The sequence below is a fragment of the Momordica charantia genome, assembly GCF_013281855.1.
Source record: "Momordica charantia cultivar OHB3-1 chromosome 8 unlocalized genomic scaffold, Mcharantia_2.0 BLBB01000008.1, whole genome shotgun sequence".
NCBI classification, from domain to species: Eukaryota; Viridiplantae; Streptophyta; class Magnoliopsida; order Cucurbitales; family Cucurbitaceae; genus Momordica; species Momordica charantia.
This window is the reverse complement of record NW_028275166.1, coordinates 20679157-20697086: the sequence shown is the minus strand read 5'-3', so window position 1 is coordinate 20697086 and position 17930 is coordinate 20679157. Positions and strand designations below refer to the sequence as shown.

Here is a 17930-nt window from a genome sequence, read left to right as displayed (position 1 = left end):
GTAGTGTCGGCCCCTGACCATTTATACCCAGAGCCCCGACACTAGTGCATTGACCCTCGACCATTTATACCCGAGGCCTCGACGTCTTTTCAATCATATTGGCTTATTAGTTCCCCAAGTCTAACTCCTCGAATCGTATCGACCCTTACCGTTTATCCCTAAGCCCCGACACTCATCTACAGAGGCTTGGCGTTCAACCTTGCCATTTATCCCCAAGGCTTGAACTGTGCATCGACCCTCGACCATTTATACCCGAGGCCTCAATGTCTTACAATCTATTGGCCCTTGACCATTTATACCCAAGGTCCCAATAGTTCTACTTTCGAAAGACTCCTCGCATCGACCCCCGACCATTTATACCCGAGGCCTCGATACCCAATTAGTGACGTATCAACCCTCGACCATTTATACCCGAGGCCCTGACACTCACCCATTCACTTCGTAACTGTCATAACTCCACATATCAATTCTAGCCTCCCGCCAGGATTTGGGTACTACTTCCCTAATAACACCAACCACCACAACGCTCATCAACAACACCACCACTAGTATGATCTCAATGCATCTCTCAGCTCACCAACACAAATCAGCATGCTTCCCCAACATAAACATCATTCTAATAGCAAAACAGTAAACCAAACATGCTTTCACAATATATCAATTCACAACAACAGCGCCACAGTGAGCTCAGTTATAACAGAGCATAGTCAACAATTTTTAAACGACAGCAGTCCAACACAAATCACCCAAGCACTCATTATCCAACATCCGCAAACATTAAGCATTGCTAGATATAATAAAAACTCATAAGACATGCCAAACACTTCATACAGATTTCAGACAACAAACATCCCCACCATAATATTTATTTTAACGAATATTCCCTGCAAACACACATCATTCCACGACAGATCTCAACAGCTCAACAATACAAAGTTTCTACTATTATCACCAACGAACATTCAACACTACCTAGGCATACAAACCAACATAAACGAGAGTTACACCGCACAACATCATATCAGAACCATTTTCAACATCATAAATAGTACATCGACAACTAAATAATAATCACCAACACACGCACCCACCCCCGTGCTACTTACAAACACTTGTCCTAAAGCTCATAAGCTCTTTGCACACTTCCTACTACAAAAGAGCACGATCTCGAGGTTAGTAACCAATTAGAGGCACTTAAATATAATTGAATTCGAGTTTAGGTGAGTCGTTACCTACTAACTCACACTAAGACCACTTGAACTTGGAGTGGGTCAACGCCGGATCGATGCCGAGGGAGGTGGGTATTGCAAATCGGCTTCGAACGAGTGTGAGTAAATGCCAAATCGTGTCGAAACCGAGAAATGGTCGTCAACTGCTGCTGCTCGGGGTGCTGGCCGTGGGGTTCGAGGTCGCCGGTGCTGCTGTTCGCCGGAGGAGGAGCCGAAACTTCTCTGTTCGTCGTGGGTAAGACGCCGTCGACCACTGCTTGCCCGATGCCGGAGAAGAAAAGCGAGAGTGGGTACCAGAACTCTCAGATCTGGCCGGACGGTAGCAGAATTCTTGGACGCCGAGAGACGCCGGTGATGGGATCGCGAAAGCCGCACTGCTGCTGTTGCCGTGGGTCGTCGCCGGAGAGGCTCGCTGCCGCCGTGGGATGCCAACCGGAGAAGAAGAAGAAGAGAGTGGTGGGGGCGGTGAAGAAGAAGGAGAAGAAGACAAAGAAGAAGAAGAAATTTGGGAGAGGGCATGCGGCTGAAAACAAAAAGGGAGGAAGGGAAGAAGAAGAAGAAAAGAAATTAGGGCTTTCTTGGTTTTCTTTTTGTTTTAAAAAAAACAAAACCAACCCAACTTAAAACAAACCAAACCCAAAAGAAGGATCAACTAAAATAATAAACCCATCCCAACCTGAGATAAAACCAATCGCGCGCGATCCGATATACAAAAATTTAATTAAAATAAATTTAAAATTTAATGGAAACCTCGTAGTTCGAGATTTAAACTAACCTGAAAGATACGGGGCGTTACATGCAACCTCTAGTTCACCTGAAAACAATGGAACTGGCGTGAAAGATGGCAAACTTCCTCCTCAAGTGGTCGGGGAGCGCGCTACTGAGGAGGTGGATCGGTTGTGGTTTCATGGACTTCTGGTTGTTCTTTCGCAGGGTCTTCAATCTCCATAAAGAGCTCCCACCCACGGATGACAAAATGTAATTCTTGTCCATCACATTTTTGGTACCCAGCAATATCTCCGTGGGGTCGCAAACAACACCAACCTTCTTACAAAGGCCGGTTATCAGCATGGGATGAGGGAGGCCACCGGTTGTGGTTCCACGTCTTGCATGCTTAATGCTCTGCTTGATAATCCGCCCAACATCAATAGACTAACCGGTAACAATGGCGTATAACAATATGGCCCGTTCTTTGGTGACGTCGCTCATGTGGGTCACTGGAAGTAACTTTGAACAAATAAAATTGTGCCATACCTTATTGTGAACACTCAGATCTGCAGATTTGAAGGTAATGGCTTCACCGTGCCGTATTTTCCATTCAGCATTCGGGCGACATAAACTACGGATGATCTAATCCATGTCAAGCTCCTCACTAGCATACCGATTATAGTCGTCCCGATCAAAATTGGGAAGCTCAAAAAATTCATTGATAGAGATATTGTCAAAAGCCGCGCTCCTTCCTCAGACAAAAGAAATATTGGACCCCTCCTGGATATTAGCATAAAATTCGCGAACAAGGGGGACCACGACGACATCGGGCTGTTGAATAAAACTGACCGACCTTCTAGAAACAATATTCTCATACATGTTCTGTTGGTAGACCTCATTAGACAATAGGCCTCGTTCCTGAATAAGACTCTTATGGGTCCCTACGGTAGAGAACCAAGTGGATGCCTCCTCATTAACAAATTTATTTCTATTATATGAACTAGAGGAGAAGGAGGCACCACATGCTCGTTTTGGAGCCATAACAAGACAAACACAACAATACGACAAAAAAAACGCTCTAGAAAAGTACTGACACTTCAAAATGTTTTAACCCGAGTGCAATAATCTCAATAAATACAACAACAGCCAAATATCAGTGTATATATTGGCCCAAAACAATAAAATCTTACTTGGTTGGGAAGAATGTGTGGATTTGACAAAAATCCACAACTTGAACGCCCAAAATCGCTCCAAAAGAACATGCAATCCTGAATAGAGGGTAGAAACAGTGAATCGAGGATGAAATCGGCCTAAGAAGGAGGAAAATCGAAGAAAAATCGAGCAAAAAGAGAGGGAGAGGGGCGGAGGAGCGCTGCGGCGCTTAGGGTTCGAAAATGGCTGGACTGTGGGGCGAAATCTGGGTTTAAAAACCCTGAAATCGCGATAGCGCCATGGCGCTATAAGTGAGCGCCGTGGCGCTTTGCTCTTGGGAAACGCTGTTGGGCCAGGCGCTGCAAAGCGCTGTAGTGCCCTTGCATGTGCCATGACGCTTCCACGCGTCCAGCATGTGCGAAATTTTTTTTTCTTCTTGTTTTCCTACAAAAAAACAAAAATAAAAATAAAATAAGTTAGTAAGAACCCAACAAAAGAAAAAACAAACAAAAAAATACACAAAATTAAATTAAAAGGAAAGAAATATATGGGTTGCCTCCCAAAAAGTGCTTTATTTAATGTGTGTAGCTAGACGGGGTAACTGTCAATCAATTTGGCTCCTCCAAAAAATTTTTATCAAAACTTCTCTCTTCCGTGCAAAAGTAATGTTTGAGTCGTTGCCCATTGACTTTGAAAGATTTTCCATCTCTTGCTTGTAGTTCAATGGCATCATGTGGAAAAACAGACTTTATGGTAAAAGGACCTGACCATTGAGATTTTAGTTTGCCAGGAAATAAACGTAATCGAGAATTAAATAAAAGAACCTGTTGCCCAGGCTTAAAAGATCGATGCTAAATCATCTTATCATGCCACTTTGTTGTTCTTTCTTTGTAAAGCTTGACATTTTCATAAGCCTAACAACGAAATTCTTCCATCTCATTAAGTTGCAAAAGGCGTTGCGCCCCAACTTTTTGAAGATCAAAATTTAATTTCTTGATGGCCCAATAAGCTTCATGTTTCAATTCCACCGGAAGGTGACAAGCTTTCCCAAACACCAACCGATACGGTGACATACCAATTGGAGTTTTGAAAGCTGTTCTGTAGGCCCATAGTGCATCTTCCAACTTCAACGCCCAATCTTTTCGGTTTGTTTTGACTGTTTTTGTAATGCCCCGCGTTCTCTGACTCGTTTATTTTATGATTTAAAATTGTGCTTTTGGATTTCTTCCTTTTTCGTTAAGTGAAATTATTGAAACTTCTTATTTTGGAGTTTTAATTTTGGATAATTTCGAATCAAGTTTGATTTAGATAATTAAGTTCTAAAATTTTGAAAAGAGATTTTAATTAAAACTTAATTAAACTTTTGGAAATTTAATTTTTCCTCTTGGATTTCATTTTGGGTTGTTGTGAGTTTATTTTAATTACTGGAGTGTTTTCTTTAGGATTTTCTCTTCGGGCCTTAGATTTATTTGTTTTACTTTTGTTTTAATTGAAGATCGTTGAGTTTATATTGTTTGAAAGTAGGATTTTAGTTTCTTCAAACCCATGGGCCTTCTATTAATTTGGGATTTCGGCTTTTAGTGTAAAAACAAAGAAAATCAAAAGGAAAACAAGTCAAACCCTAGCCATCTCTTTCTCCCCCTTTTCCCTTTCTTGTTGCAGCTGCCACACCCCTCTTCCCTTCTTCCTCTTCAGATCCGACGGACTCCTCCGACGAGTAGACGGCGACGGAGCACGTAGATCCGGCGACGCAAGCTTCATCCATGGCCGTTTTGTCCGCCCACGAGCAGCGACGACAGATCTTGAACCCACGAGCTTTAGTTTTTGGCGTGCGGCGGTATTCCCAGATCAACATAGCTCTTCGGCGTCGGTCGGTTCTATCAACGGTAGCGTCTTGCGTCGGGATGCTCTCGTGAGTGTTGCGTCGGGTGTCGCAGTGGTGGAGTCGGGTTTTACAACTCTGATCCGTGCCGGTGGGTCCTCCATTAACCGGATCCAGCTTCTTCCTTCTTCGTTTTCTGCGGCACTTCCGGTGAGACCACGGCAGCGGAGACCTCACCCAGGCTGTGACAGTGGCAGCGGTGCAGCGATCCTTTAGAAGTGGCGGCGGTACAACGGTGTGCCTTATGGATTTCGGTGGCCCGAGCTCAGATCCGGTATTGGTACGGTGTTCCAGCGACTGTCCATGGCGGTGCACGACAGACAGAGGAGTTTTGGTTCGTCCTCTGGCCTCGACAGCCCAGAACAGTCCGAATTCGCGAAGCCCAGCGAATTTGGTGACGTTTTCCGGCCTTCCAGTGACGTTCGACGTTGACCCATACCCAAACGGAGCTTGGTTAGTGTTACCCACCCCTTTCCGGCATTGATTCGACGTTACCCACTCCTATTCGGACCCAAATCGTAGTTATCCATCATTTCTCGGCATCGGACCAGCCAGCATAAGGCCTTTTGAACTCGGATTTGGGAGCTCGAACTTCCTCGGCGTTAACCCACTTCTAACCCAAGCTGTTGTAGTGTGAGTTAGTAGGTAACAACTCACTTTTATGGGATTTTGATTTAATTAAAGTGGTTTTAGTTAGTTTCTAACTTAAGTCTCGTTGCCTATGGTGTAGGAAATCCTTCGGCAAGCTTAATAACGTGTCAGGGCACTTATGTAAGTAGTTCTTACTTGGGGGATGCTTGTTGATTGAATATGTATGAATTGTGTGGTGCTTTCGATGTGTTTATTATTTATTATTATGTAAGTTAATTGTGTCTTATGAATATTGGCTAATGGTTGTAAGTAGTTTCTTACTGGAGCGATTGGTTGTTGTGTGCTGATATCATATGGTTGTTTGCTCGTGTGCCCATGTGTGATACTTGCATGTCGCTTGTCGTTGTTATCATTTAGTAAACGTCATTGTTGATAAAACTGTTGATATATCTTGGGAAAAGTATGTGGTTGTGTGAATAAATTGTAGCTAGGTAATCCTGGATGACTATGATTGAATTGGTATTATGTTCTAATTGGTTTTCATGATGAAATTTGTATACCGGTACTATAATCTGTTGTTTCAAAAGCGTATTGAATATTTATGAGAAATCGGTTGTGTTTGATGTATGCTGGGTATTTATCAATTATATTTTGGTTAAGTGGTTGATAGTGCTTTTTCTGTGAACGATGCCTGCTGGAGCTGTTGGATTATGTTGGACTATTTTAGATTGATTGGCTTTTACATATGATCATTTTGGTGTATCGCATATTGGCTGTTATGAGATTGTTGATGCATGAGGCATGGCGTAGTAGCAAGTAGGACTCTTATGAGAATTTTAGGACATAACAAAGTAAGTAGCACGGGGGCGGGTCTGTGCGTTGATGTGTGTTAATAAAAATTGTTCTTGCTGATTTTACATTATAAACATGTTTCTCTTATTATTTTAATTGTTGGACAGGTTTGTGAGGTCGATGCTGTTATTGTAACTTGCGGTTATTTTATATATTGGATATGTATATGACTGGTATTCATGTTTGTTGTCTGCAACTTTAGGAACTTACTGATATTGTATGGATGGTCGGAAGTGATTAGGATTTTTTATGTTGTGAAAAGCATGTTATGTGAAGAATGTCATAGGGTTGTTTGTTGAAGCTTTGTATGTGCTATGGTGTGAGCAGGTTGATTGTTGTTAAACTTTGTGTTTTTAAGATCTGTGATGCATTGAAATCATACTAGTGGTTGTGTCGTGATGGGCGTTGTGGCAGTTGGTGTTATTAGGGAAGTAGTACTGAAGTCCTGGTTGGAGGCTAGAAATGATATGTGGAGTTATAAAAGTTACGAAGTGAATGGGTGAGTGTCAAGGCCTCGGGTATAAATGGTCGAGGGCTGATACGTCACTAATTGGGTATCGAGGCTTCGGATATAAATGGTCGGGGGTCGATACGCCAATATTGGATAAAGATGAGCGTCGAGGCCTCGGGTATAAATGGTCGGGGGTCGATGCGAGGAGTCTTTCGAAAGGAGAACTATTGGGGCCTTGGGTATAAATGGTCAAGGGCCAATAGATTGTAAGACATCGAGGCCTCGGGTACAAATGGTCGAGGGTCGATGCAGAGTTCAAGGCCTCGGGTATAAATGGTCGAGGGCCGATGCTGCAGGGTCGGGGCTCTGGGTATAAATGGTCAGGGGCCGACTCTATTTGAAGGAGATAGCTGTGGAAGGGTATGATAATTGAGATAAGCTTAGAGGTACTGGTAATGTTAGGGAGACTAGAGGTTGGTAGTTAATGTGTTACTGGTTGTGGTTGTCACCGAAGTTTATAGAATGTGTCTATGTTTGAATGCATAATGTGATAAAAAGCATGACTGTGAATGTTTCATGATTTGGTTGAGCATGATGTGTGTGTTGATTCTTTAATAAGCATGACATGTTGTTCCTTCATAAGTATGCTGTTTGTACATGACCCTTCAAATAAGGGCTGCTTACTGAGTACTGTGGTTGTACTCATCCCTCTTTTTCCCCTCCAGTTCGCAGGTATCGAGATAGCTCTTGGGATGGTGATGGCGAGAAGGAGGCTTGATCGGAAAGACCATTAGCTATGCTGCGTGCAATTAATTTCTTTTAGTTAGGATAGTTGTGGCTATTTAATCGTGTAGTTGAGTTGTTAGTGGTTGGTCTTGTTTAGTTTTATGGTCTAAAGAATGTTGTAAGGTTTCCGATTCATTATTCTTTTTAGAGCATTAATTGTGTTGGCTTCTTGAACTACGGGATTGTAACCTACTTAGGATATTTATAAATACATTTGTTTAAGTTGATCGTACTTGAATAAGTTTTTGCTTCATTGTCATTCTGGATGTTAATATTCATTTAGTGGATGGTTTATAGTTAGTAGCGGTTTCCTTGAAGGGTTTGGTTGATGTGAAGTCGGTATATAATGGTTTATCTATATAGGATGTGAGTTTCTCTTAAATCTTTAGTGGTGTTGTTTTAATTGTTCAAGTTCTCTTGAGTGTTGTAAATCAGAGTAGCGCAGGAGAAGCGTGGTAGCTTTATTGCTTAGTATTGTGTGAAGTCAATTCTCTTGCTTATGTGAAAATTTTAGGTAGTCTTAGTAACGGTCCCTGTTTGGAAATGGTGAAATTCCTGGGGCGTTACAGTTTTCTCCAAAATCTGCTTGATTTCCCTATTAGACGTTTCAGCTTGACCATTAGTTTGAGGATGATAAGCTAAAGAAATTTTATGTTGAACTCCATACCTGGTGAGCATCAAATTAAACAATTTATTATAGAAATGCGAGCCTTCATCATTAATAAAAGCACGTGGAGTGCGAAATCTAGTAAAAATATTCTTATGCAAAAATTGTAACACTACACGTGCATCATTCTTTTTCGTAGCTACAACTTCAACCCATTTAGAAGCATAGTCAACAGCCAATAAAATATAAAGATACCCATGCGAAGAAGGAAAGGGACCCATGAAATCAATACCCCAAACATTAAATAATTATACCTCTAAAGTAGCAGTTAAGGGCATTTCGTGATGTCGAGAAATATTACCTGTTCTTTGGCACATGTCACAAGTCTTTGCAAAAGTATAATAATCCTTAAAGATGGTAGGCCAATAAAACCCCGATTGCAATACCTTAGCAGCAGTACGAGTAGGTCTAGAGTGACCGCCATAAGGTGAGGAGTGACATTCATGCAAAATATTATTGATTTCCTCAGTTGGTACACACCTTAGAATGATTTGGTCAGAACAAATTTTTAAAAGTAGAGGTTTCCTATCCTATTCAATCATCGACAGGTGATCAGCTACCACATTTTCACAACCTTTCCTATCCTTAATCTCAAAATCAAACTCCTGCAAAAGAAGAATCCATCGAATCAGGCGAGGTTTTGCATCCTTCTTATTAAATAAATATCGAAGAGCTACATGGTCAGTATGCACAGTCACTTGAGTGCCTAACAAATATGGCCTAAATTTATCAAAAGCAAAAACTACAACAAGCATCTCCTTTTCTGTGGTAGTGTAATTTTGTTGTGCACTGTCAAGAGTCTTGCTTGCATAATAAATTGCTCTGAAAAGTTTATCTCGTCTCTTGCCCAAAACTGTTCCTACTGCAAAGGCACTTGCATCACACATAATCTCAAAAGGTTTACTCCAATCAGGAACTAAAATAACAAGTGTAGAAGTCAGTTTCTCTTTTAACATATTAAATGCTAGCAAACAATCATTAGTAAAGAAAAAGGAGCATCTTTTTCAAGAAGATTACATAGAGGTTTTACAACTTTTGAAAATATTTAATAAAGCGCCTGAAAATCCTGCATGTCCTAAAAAACTCCTAACGCATTTTACATTCAGCAGGGGATGAAGTTGTTCAATCGCTGAGATTTTAGCCCTATCAACTTCCAATCCCTTCTCAGAAACCTTATGCCCCAAAACTATCTCCCCTGTGACCATAAAATGGCATTTTTCCCAATTCAGAACAAGGTTAGTTTCTTGACAACCCTGTAAAACACGAGAAAGATTATGGAGGGAAGTGTCAAATGAAGAGCCAAAAACAGAAAAATCATCCATAAACACCCCCATGATGTCTTCAACCATATCATCAAAAATAGCCATCATGCATCGCTGAAATGTAGCAGGGGCATTACACAACCCAAATTACATTCGCCTAAAGGGAAAGGTACCATAAGGACATGTGCATGTTGTCTTCTCTTGATCCTCAAGAGCAATCGCGATCTGATTATAACTTGAATAACCATCAAGAAAACAATAGTAAGGATGACCTGCTAATCGATCAAGCATCTGATCAATAAAAGGGAGAGGGAAGTGATATTTTCTGGTGGCCTTATTTAATTTTCTGTAGTCAATGCACACGCGCCACGCAGTCACCGTCCTAGTAGAGATGAATTCATTTTTGTCATTTTTTATCACCGTCATCCCTCTTTTCTTTGGCACAACCTGTACAGGACTCACCCAAGAACTACTATTAGATATAACACAAATAATCCATGCCTCAAGGAGTTTTAGAACTTCAGCTTTTACCACATCCTTCATAGCTAGGTTTAGTCTCCTCTGATGCTCAACTGATGGTCGAAAAGTATCCTTCATTAAAATTTTATGCATAACTATATCATCAATAGACCATCCTAAGGCAGTTTTATGAGTGCGCAAAATTCTCAACAATTTTTCTTCTTCTACTTGGCTCAAAGAAGCAGATATAATAACAGGAAAAGTAGAAGGCTCACTAAAAAAAGCATATCAAAGATGAGCAGGTAATTGTTTCAATTCAAGCGCGGGAGCTTTCACAAGTTCATCAATGTTTTCGTTAAGCTCCATCACATCAACTTTAACATTTTTGTCAAGAATAATTGGTAATTGATTAAGAGCATCATGATAAAAAGAAACCTTCTGATCTAATTCCCCTCTTTCCTCAATATCAGAACCAAGCATGCATTTTTCAAGGGCATCAACGAATGAAACAAAAGATCTTATTTCAGCCACAGTGGCATCAACAACATCTATCCTATGACATGTACTTACCTCATTGGGATATTTCATGGCACGAGATATGTCAAACACAACGACCTCCTCATTAACTCTCAAAGTCAACTTACCCAATTGCACGTCTATCAAAGCACATCCAGTCGCCAGGAAAGGTCGTCCTAAAATTATAGGAATCTCTAAATCTTCTTCAATGTCGAAGACCACAAAATCCGCAGGAAAAATGAATTTGTCAACTTTGACGAGAACATCTTCAATAACACCTTTGGGATAAGTGATAGATCTATCAGCGAGCTGAAAGGATATTGTAGTTGGTTGCACCTCTCTAAGACCAAGTTTCCTGAAAACAGACAAAGGCATCTTGTGGTTGGCTTATATTGTATTTATGACATTTTAGGACCATTTGGAAGTGCAAATTAATCAAAAGAAGCAAAAAGTCGAAAAAACCTACATGGGAGGCGCCAGGCGCCTGGGAAGGCTGCAGAAAACAGTTTTTCTTCCAACTTTGCCCTTAATGAAACGCGTCTTCCAATGCGTTTTGGTGGTTCCAACCGATGCATACGTGTAGAAGAAGTGTTCCACTATCAGTTTGAGCACGATTTAGTCAGTCAAAGGAGTTGGAAATGGGTGATTCACCATCGTTTTAGGACCTACCTAACCAATTCTGCACAGCTATAAATTCCAGCAGCTTCTCCACCAAATTCATCAAGCCTTGCTTCTTTCTCTTGATCATTTTTAGTGTTTCTTTGTTGCTTTCTAAGTACTTTTGACTTGCTTCCATTAGTTGCTTTTGGTTTTTAAATCCCGAGCACTTTACATTCCTTTATTGAGCTTTGTTTTGTTTCCATTTGTACTTAGTTATTTTCTACTTATTCAAATATATAAAAATCCAGCACTTTGCTTATCTTCCCTTTGCCTTTATTTTATTTTTAGTTAAGAGAGTTGTGTTTTTGGAGGAAAGAGCACGTGACACTCCCCCTTGCTTGAAAGAGAAGGGCGAAGCTCTCAATCCCGATAAAAACTCTCCGTTAGTTAACTTTTGTTGTTCACACATGCATTCCAATTTCAACCATTTTACTTGGTGTATTTTCTTCAATATGTCTTTCTAAATTCCCGTCTCTAGCCCGGTTATGGATAGTTAGCCTTTTATTTCTAAAAAGGGTTGCTAAGAAGTAGTGTTTTTGCTTTCCATTCATTGCTCAACATGTTTTCCCAAAAAGTTAGGATTTAGAGAAGGCCACTGTAAGTCTTAACAAGTCAATACTGAAAAGGTTGCTTATTTGCATTGTTGAGTGGTTAAACCGAGGAGAGGAGCGCCTTAGACATAAGGGTTCCGCTTAAGTAGCCTAGACATAAGACCTTAACCCGAGGTTCGACTATTTCCATCCTAAAACTAAGATATCTCTCATAATAGACATGTTAGGGAATGTCTTAGGACTTTGAACTTGCTTAGACATAAGTCAAGTGAAAAGCGTAGTCGTTGGTTCCTAAAGTAAAATGCATATCGTCCTTAGCATATCCTTGATTCTTTGTTGGGTAACTTGAAGTAATTCGGGCTAGGTTTTACCATTATAAGACCAAATCCCAAATCCAAAACCATTATTTGTGACCACTTCCCATTTTACAAAAATCACTCATTTCAACGTTCACTATTCATTAAAACTTTAGAGTTTGGAAATTATTTAGAAGTCTTTGAGGATCGATACTTGGATACTCCATCCATTTTATATTACTCTGACATGTGTGCGCTTGCATCTATAGAATTGTTACCACGCTTAGTGCGTGCGTTCAGCAAAACCACCCGTCAGTGAACTACCAATAGTATAAGGAATAGTAAAAACTCCCTAGATCTTTTAATTTTTGTGGTAGTTTTCGCTCAAGGATCGCACTGCACTCCTCAGTGCGATTCACCGTTTCATAAGCCTCCAATTTTCTTTTCCCAGTCATAATGTCCTTCATAAACCTCACATAATTTGACATTTGTTCCAACACGTCTGCAAAAGGAATATTAATGTGAAGTTTCTTAAGAATTTTTAAAAATTTAGCAAATTGAGCATTAATCGCAACGTGGATGCGATTTGCCCTATCTGAACCTCCATGTTCTTGATGGCAGTTGCGTTTCCTTCCAATTTAACTTCCATGCCTTCTACCTGATTTTCAATCCGACTAGCTCGACCTCTGGACTCATTGATGAAAGCCCCAAGTAGATCCTCAAGGGAGGATTTCTTTTCAACTGGCTGAGATGTAAAACCTGGTGGAGGTTGCAAAACATTTCTGTTGTTAGCATAAGAAAAATTTTCATGATTCCTCAACCTTGGATGATAATGTGTTGGTAGCGAGCTCTGTTACTGATTTCCCTTGTAGCCAAAATTTCTATTATTGACATACTGAGCTTGCTCGATGGTTGGCTCATAGTAAGAATATGTATCTGCTGCTGCCACCAATTCTTTTGAATGAGAAGTTCCTGGTCCTGAAAGTTTAGAATAAGCATTAGTCAAAGCTTGAATTTGAGCTTTTAGGGAACTTACCTCATCGATTTCATACATTCCAGCAACTCTTTTGGCATTCGATCTCTCACTAGGCCATTGGAAACTATTGGCTGCCATGTCCTCCAATAAGATGTAAGCATTCTCAGGTGTTTTGGATAATAAAGTGCCTCCAGCTGCAGAATCTAGTATAGTCCTTGTTTGTTCATTCAGTCCATTGTAAAACATCTGAATCTGCAGCCACTCCGGATAACCATGCTATGGACATTTACTTAGAAGCTCCTTGTATCTCTCCCAGGCCTCTAACAATTGCTCATAATCATATTGCCTGAATGATCCGATCTTTGTTCTAAGTTGAGCTGTCTTGGTAGGTGGGAAAAATTTTGTGAGAAACACATGAACCATCCCCTGCCAAGAATTAAAACTGCATAGTTGCAAAGATTTCAACCAATCTCTTGCCTTATCCTGCAAAGCAAAAGGAAAAAGGTGTAAGCGAATAGCATCATCGGTCACTCCGTTCATCTTCACAGACCACAAACACATAAAAACATTGTTAAATGATTGTTTGGATCCTCTGTGGCATTGCCCCTAAATGTATTTTCTCGAACCATCTGGACGAGGCCAGGTTTCAACTCAAAATTGTTGGCATTAATAGGCAAATTGGTTATGCCAACATGATCAGGAAAGTTCGGTTGACAGTAATCTCTAATGGTCCTTTGGTTATTTTATTCTAATTGGGGTGGTTCTACAGGTTGAACAATTGGTACAGGTGGTGGTGGATCCATATCTACAGTCGTCTTCTTTTTCTCCTTTCGATTTCTTTTATAGGTTTTCTCAATTTCAGGATCAAAAAGGACTAAGACTGTGTCTTTGTCCTTGCGCATACAAATTGACCCCCTAAAAAAAACAAGTAAAGACACAAAAATAAAAAACAACTCTAAAGTAAGATCAGACAAATATTCCACTATATCAAGTGAAACTAAATAATTGTCAATCCCCGGCAACGACACCAAAAACTTGTAGCAGAAAATGCTTACCACAAGTGTACGGGTCAAGTTTTAATAAAAGTGGTAAGTAATTACCGATATCGTTCACTGGATTGGGTTTCTAGTCACTCAAGGACTATGGATATTAATGTCCAATATTATCTAGAGAAACAATTAGGAATTTCTTTTGACACACAAAAATAAAATAACAAAGCGAATAAGAAACTCTAAAGAAAAATCTTATGGAGAACGGGTCCTAGGGAAGTGATTTCACCAACTAAACCTACAAGCGGACAAATTAAACATGCCAAGATTGAATATGCAATTAATCTATAAGTCAAGAACTTAAGAATCATGAAAGTCTCTCTCGAGCACAATTACTTCTCCCACTTATTAAGATACCAATATCCCTTTCTAGTTTCATTAACAAGCAGGCCCTTAAGTCTTAGTCTTTTAACAACCTCTAAGGTAATTCTAAATTTCCCGATCTTAGAACTACCCCAATCATGCATTCAGGTTCCAATCTAAACCATCTCTCTCGAGCGTAACATTCAGATTTAGCAACAATTAATTCGTGATCAAGACATTAAAAGTATTAAGTAAATAAATGCACAAATAGATTAAAAACAAATCGATCAAGACAAATGTTAATAGATCCAACAGCTACGTCAATCCCTAGAACAAGAAGATTAGCTACTCATGTTCACGAAAATACAATAAATTCCCACAAATAATTTCGTAATAAATCTAGAAAAGATAAGGGAAAGGGGAGAAACTAAAGGCGTAGTGTCGATTGACCATCCCCAACTCAACCTCCACGATCACGAGCCTTCGAAAATCGTCTTCTCGCCTTTCTTGCCTCAAATCTCGAGCCAATCCTCTTCAAATTCCCATTCTTCCATGTGAGATTCCCCCCTCGTCCCTCCAAACGACGCACTCAAATTTCTTTTAAGTTAGGGCATCGCTACAGCGCCATGGCACCATTAGTGAGCGCCATGGCACTGTCCCAGATTTGTGACGGACGTGCAAGTTCGTAGCGCCATGACGCTACAATACAGCGCTTTGGCGCTGTCATCGCGGAAAGAGGCCCAAGCTTCATCTGCAGGGCACCATGGCACTGTATACTAGCGTTGTGGCACTACTTCTTCGGGATTTTGCTACAAATTTTGATCTGTAGGCACCATGACGCTACATGATGGCGCTGCGGCGCCAATGTGGCTTAATTAAGCTCCTCTTTTTTGCTCTAGTTTTCCCTCAATTGATCGCTTATGCTCCAATTCTTTCTAATGGCTTGATCCTATAAAAACATTAGTTATGCATGTAAATAAGCCATAAATGACCGAAAATTGTTAAATAATTTCCACCTGAATATCATGAAATGTGGTGTATAAAGTACACTATCAATTTTCATACTTGGGTAGTTATTCTTTATTTTTTTTTCCTTTATAATTTAGGATGGAAGTTATGCTACTTATGTTGTTATTTTTAATATGTTATTGTCTTCATTTGTGTTCATGCAGTATTTTTGGCATGTCTCTTTGTTAGTTTTGTGCCTTAACCTCGAACGGTAAGAACAAGCTTTGTTTTCCTTGCAATATAGCTAGCTTTGAAAATAAGTAAATAAATAAATACTATGTGATCATAGATAGGACAAATGTCTAAAGCTTTATCTATACACTTTCAAAGATTAGTTTTAGTAATTACCTAATTTTGGACATGATCAAATGATCCTTGTACATCAGTTCAAATTTAGTAAAATTTTATTTCGTCTTGAATTTTCTTTTGATTGTATTATTGGAAGACAAAGTTAGGCCCCACAGGTGAAATACGAGTCCATAAGTAGGGAGGAAAATCAAAATGGGATCAAGTTGGAGTAAAGAAGACTATAGTGACCTAGAGGTTCAATCGAACAACACCACAAGACCTGCGGGTAGATCTCGACCTAACCAACCAGGCCATAGCCGACAAGGTTTCAGCCGACCAGGTTTTGGCAGTCGACCGTCCAACGCCCGTGCCTGGTTGTCGAGCTTTGTTGACAAGCTCAATGATGGACAAACTCCCACTCTCTTGTACTGTCCGGCCCGCGATGGTGCTATATCTAAAACCCAAACTATTTGAGAAGAGAATATATCTTATTTTGGCATCAACAAATAAAGAGAGAAACCTCACAATCAAGGTATGCAACAAAAACAATACCTACTGTTGTGCTTCATATTAAACCTAATTCTAACTTAAGAATTAGAGTGTGTGTGACTAGCACCACACTAGTTTGTAATGCTTCTATTTTGTTGGCCTATCGAATCCCTTTTTATTCTTGAAGATTGGTGTAAATTTGGCAAATTTTGAAGAGCCAAACTTATGCATCAACAATTGGCGCTGTCTGTGGGGAAAAGTTCGACAGATATTGCTCAACCCACAGAAAGATTGTTCAAGCAACATAAGCTAGAGAGGAAATATGGTAAACCCTAATCATATCCTAGATGGTGAACAACAAGATCTTTGTGTGTGTGATTGTAAGGCCACCAATGGGATGAAAACATGTCATGTCATTTGCTCAGTATCTCTAGTGAATGATAACTTTACCGCCAGTGGGATGAGAACATGTTATGCCATAAGGTCAGATCGTGCAGCCAACTCGATGTCTCTAGTGGAGGAATGGGAAAATGCCATCCAATGCTATTGGCTCAGTATCTATAGTGAAGGACAACTTAATCACTAGTAGGATGAGAACTTATCATGCCATTGGGTCAAATTGTGCAGCCAGTTGGATGTCTCTAGCAGGGATGAGAACATGTCAAGTTATGGGGTCACATTATGTATCCAGTTCGATGTCTCCAGTGGAGGATGAGAACATGTCATGTCCATGAGGTCAAATCATACAGCCAGTTCGATGTTTCTAGGGGATGACAACTCAATCGACGATGGAGAGATTGGAGACTTAAGTCTTGGTTGCATGGAGTCACCCACCTTAGGGAAAAGAGGACCAGCTTAAGATTTGGAATCAATTTCGCTTACATCCAAAGAGTGATGAGTAAGCATCGAAACAAAGTTGGGGGCTAACAAGAGAACAAGTCTCATCAATTTTCTCAGTTGCAATGTTGATATAATCACATGGTCACATGAGGACATGTCAAGGATCGATCGAGAAAAATCATGGTGCCTCGACTTAATGTGAATCAAGACTTTAAGCTAGTAAGGTAGAAGTGTCGCACCTTCAACCAAGCAAGGAATGAAGTCATAGCTAAGTGATAACTCTCTAAAAGAGGGTTATTTGGGCTTGAAATTTAATATATTTTAGCTAAGGATAGCCACATGATCACCCAATATAAACTTAGTGATGCCAGAAATGAATTAATATTGTCCTTCTTCTTAGCTTTGAGAATTTTGTTATAAGTTCTAATGTTGGGTTCTTTGTTGCAGCATCAACTATGCTACAACATCGTAATTAGAAAAAGTACAGAAAAGCAGCAGAGTGACAGTGATAGTGACAAAGCTGTAAAAAGGGGAATTACCACAATAAATGAAGAATCACCTGGAAGTGAGAGATGGGGGCTCACAAAGGTTGTTTGTTGTCCTAAAAACAAATGGGGTATAAAAACATCATTAAAGGAAGCCTCCAAAGAGACGTTTGACATCAATCATCTCTAACTTCAAGATATACTCCCAAGAACCAGTTCGAGAAAGATAAGAAGAAGATGGAGTTCCGAAGCTGTTGCTAGAGCAGAGGAAAGAGAGAGAGGCCCACAAGGAGCTGAACCTTCAGCTCCTTTGTGTCACACTTGCACCTACTTTCTCTTTGTATGACTTCATTATTTTCTGTTTTTTATTTTCCCCATTACTGTGCGTAGCTAAACCTATTTGTAAGGGAGAAAGGTTGTGAACTCTTTT

At 40.1% G+C, this 17930-nt stretch overlaps 1 long non-coding RNA gene across 1 annotated transcript; it reads left to right on the top strand.

Moving 5' to 3' along the window:
* The first annotated feature begins 4668 nt into the window (after positions 1–4668).
* Positions 4669–7883, top strand: LOC148209751 (uncharacterized). The gene is made up of 3 exons (XR_015792683.1): positions 4669–5616; positions 5702–5742; positions 7591–7883. It is a non-coding gene; the product is annotated as an uncharacterized LOC148209751 (long non-coding RNA).
* Positions 7884–17930: the final 10047 nt, after the last annotated feature.